This window comes from Poecilia formosa, unplaced genomic scaffold, assembly GCF_000485575.1.
Source record: "Poecilia formosa unplaced genomic scaffold, Poecilia_formosa-5.1.2 Scaffold121, whole genome shotgun sequence".
Lineage (NCBI taxonomy): Eukaryota > Metazoa > Chordata > Actinopteri > Cyprinodontiformes > Poeciliidae > Poecilia > Poecilia formosa.
The window spans coordinates 1,151,213-1,155,379 of record NW_006800060.1 but is presented as its reverse complement, the minus strand read 5'-3'; positions in this window follow the sequence as shown (position 1 = coordinate 1,155,379).

Here is a 4,167-nt window from a genome sequence, read left to right as displayed (position 1 = left end):
GTGTCTATGTGTGTTGGGGGGCAAGAAGGGTAACTGCTCAAGGAGAGCCTCTGATTTGAATAACATTAAGCCATGCTGTTTAGCAGGCCAAAGGCAACACCACTTGGAGACGGAGAGTGTTCACTCTGTAAAAACACGACTCTTAACGGCACATTAAACTGCACCCTGTAGCTCTAGCTGATAGAAAGAAGAATGATATAAATTATGGCTTATGTGTTTGGTAGCTATTCCAACTGGCAGTTCATATCATCATGAGCTTGAGTTGCGTATGTAACCAGGACAGACTGTGTTGTACGCCACACTGTACAACCAAGTATTATGTTTTGTTAGTACGACTTGTCCCCATCAGTCAAAACCCTAACTTTCATCTCCATAATCTATTCCCAATTAAAGTAATGCAGCACTGTGCAGCACAGTGGCACCTTTTTACCTCACAACAGAGCAAGTAATGAGTCCCATTGGAGCTCTACTGGCATAAAGTATGAACTACCTGTTGACACAACATGATCATCTGTTCTACAAGTCCTTGGAAATGAGTTCACATACCGCGAACTTTGTTCTACAATGCTACAACCACTGGCCTGGTAAAAACCACCTGCTGTTGCTTTGTACAGAGAGTCTGAACCTTGAGAAGTGATTCCTTGTTGGAGTTGTAGACTCTCTTGAAGTTACGTTCTAAAACAGCATGCCAAGGCTTGGACTTCTCACAGAGCACATAAATTCTTATAAAAATGTAAAGACTATATAGAAAATTCATAATCACTATGATGCTTGACCTTCCACCTAACAGGCAGTCAGGGTAAGTAGAGCACTGATCACAGAAGCAGCCACAAGTCACTATAAATACAACAAAATGTGGTTATAGAATCATTGATTCATATGCAACCCTAGCTTTTTTCTTTCCACTTCTCAAATATATTTAATCTTTTGTTAGTCTATCACCAAACACCCAAATAAAACAGATTCACACTTTAACCTATCAACATCTTTAAAAAAAAAAAAAGTGCTAGTGGGGAAGTCAGCATTTTTCATGCCGGGCCTTGGCCCCCTTATCCCCCCTTTGGGGAGTGCCACCTGCAATTAAACACTTTAATTATGTAAACTAGATGAATTGTAAACTAGATGAATGGTGTCTGAATAGTTTTATTTGGAGATTTTTAAAAACATGAAGGAACTTGGGGAGAGGTCCTCTTTACCCTACGAAATATTTGTTTTTCTGTGGTATCTACTATTTGGTTAACTTCTGAACCGTCCCTTCCTGTGGTGTGGCTCTGCATCCTGAAATATGTCAAATTACGGTGACCAATTGTCAGCGGAGTGCTGTAAAATCCCAGCTGTGCTTTTAAAATAACTTATCAGATGCAAACACATGCCCTGCTCTAAATCGACTGTTGCTTTTCCGAACCAGGAAATGTGCATCAAGCTCAAATGAGACATTTGTTTTTACCATTTTTTGATAACAGAAAACAAACTGGAACAAACTCAGCAGCAGAGGTTATAAGGATGGATGCTATCCTGCATTTCAGAAAGATGACTTTGTAATGATTAATCCCAGTCAGCCGGAGTAAGCTAATAAACAAGTGTACCAACTTGAAACATGGAGACAGGAAGTTATATTCCCATCTGACGTATGGACCCTATGGGCTGCACTGGATCTTTTCAGCTAATTTTCAAAGACGAAACGAGGAGAGGAAATGAGCATCGGGTGATCTTAACAGATTTGGCACCGGCCTGTGGAAAACCAGTACGTTTCTGGCTGAGGACGGCTGTGAAACTGCAGAAAAGCTTAATGGCTGCTTTTCCAGTTACATTAGCTAGCTAATTGGAAAGGTCTGAGTAACAGAAGCTCCCCGAAACACCTCTTCAGCTTGGCTGCAGTTACTTTTCCACACGGGCGCTTGTAAAGTTTAAAGGTTTCATTCTCCAATAGCCATGGAGCCAGCCATGTTGAGAAAATTAGAACATTTCACAGCCAAAACCACCACAGACTGCCAAAAGTTACCCTCCAACACACACACACACATGCACACACCTGCACGCACACACACACACACAGAGAACATGTCTGTGTTATGTCAGAAAAAGGGGCAATAAGAGATACACACTTCGTATGAGTCAGGCTGCTGTTGGTTCTGCATAATGGAGGACTCTTCCCTGCACACTTACAAACATACACAGGGCCACCCAAACACGCAGGAAGCCACATGATTATCACAATTAAAATAGCGACGTGGTTGCTAATGTGGGAGTTTTGGGGGGGAGGGGTGATTCTGCTGAGTACTTTCTAAAGTCATCGTGTGGATATTTAAAAAAACCCTGAAATTGCTCATGTGTGGATACATGACAACAGGCTAGGGGTCTTTAAACTGCATCTCTGGGGCCCAATGTGGCTCTTAATTACTTAATTAGCCAAAAACGTGGGAAGAAGGAGAGAGCGCATGTTTAAACTAAAGCGAACGGGGAAGCCTGTACTCATTCTTCTATCTGTAATGATCTAATCTGGCTTGTTCTACACAAGGAAGGTTCTTTTTTTCTAATAATCACAGCATGAGAAACAGTATTACTTTTCTAGGAATAAAAATAATTATAGTTTTCTAAGCTCACAACAAAACAAAAGCCGTGTACAATACAATCCAGCAAAAGAGTATTTACTCCTTTAAAAGACAAAAAACTGAAAATCTAATTACTTTTCAGATTATTGAATTAGTTTGCTAATTTATCTTTCTTTCAACAGGTCGCATTGGTTTTGGGATTCTACACAATTTGAATTTAAGAGGAAATACTGCAGAAATATTCCTTTAGATTGAAAATATTCTTAAAACTCTACATTAATCTGTTGCTTTCTTTAGAAAAGGAAATAATGTGTGACCATTTCAGATCAGCTGTATTTAGTTCTAGTTTCTGATTTTCAAATTTCCTTTGCACGTTTTTGACATTTTAGTGTTTCGGAGCATCAAACCAATTTAAATATTAGTCAAAGACAACACAAAATGTAGTTTCTAGATTGTTTTTAGATGAAGGTGAAAAAAGGGTGAACCAGCTTGTTAGCCTTCCTCCACTTTGAAAATGTATTTAATATTCCAACAACATGCCAACATCTGTCTACTGCTAAGCGGATTATTGCTGACAACTCCACCGAAACTCACCTCTAAAAGATCTGAACTAACCCTTCATAATATGTATAAGAAACTACCAGTAATGTACTAAATGTGTTAGAACCAGTCACATAGTGCTATTTTGTAGCACAATCAAATAACTATGTTAACATCAGTTGTTATAAAAATGCTTCATATATCAAATATGACTTCAATGAAATTTAACTTCATAATTTAATGTCTTGAAATTAGGCATCTCTCTTTAAGAAATGCCTGCTCTTATTGAAACTCTGCCTTCAGGAAGTCATCACAGCATAGCTCCTCTATTAACCCTTTAACAACATTTCTATTAACCCTTTAACAACATTTTTACCTGCATTGGACTGAGAAATAGCTGATTTAATGAGCTCAGATGATGCACAGCTCTAACAGGTGTTTGCTAATTGCTGCTGGCTAGTCTGAAGGAGCTGAGTAGAGAGGACTCTTCTGTAATGTGGAAACTTGGAAGCTTGGGAATTGCAGCTCCCAGGAGGAGCTAGGGTCAACCAGGTATTTTGCACAGTTGCATGGTTGCCACGGGAGATTAAAGGATTTCTCAAACATGCATAAAAACAATCAAGGCAACACTCCAGGTATGTTTTAATACCTTTAATAATAAAATAATAGGATGTAATGCTCAAAAAAGTCAGTTTTATATAATACTGCCCCTTTAAATCAGTAAACACTAGCAGAACCAGTCAACAGTCATGTTAGCTTTAGCGTCAGTTCTTCAGGTAGAAGATGAACTGTGTTAGCTCCCAGAAGCACTGAGCTGCACACACGTCCATTCCTGCTAATGTTGTTTTTCTAACTGCGACATGACCTCGCCCTGACCGGTCGTGTCTCTGCCCACGGTGTGGAGGAATATCATTACAGAAAGAAACACATATTAAACATTTCCTCTGTTCATTTCCACAGAGAGCAACTTGTTCTCCTGCGGTCTTCCATGTGAGGCACTTTGTAACACTGCTGCCAGAGGCTTGTTTAAGAGATGTGAAATGGAAGATTAAATCACTTTTTATATCACCTCAGG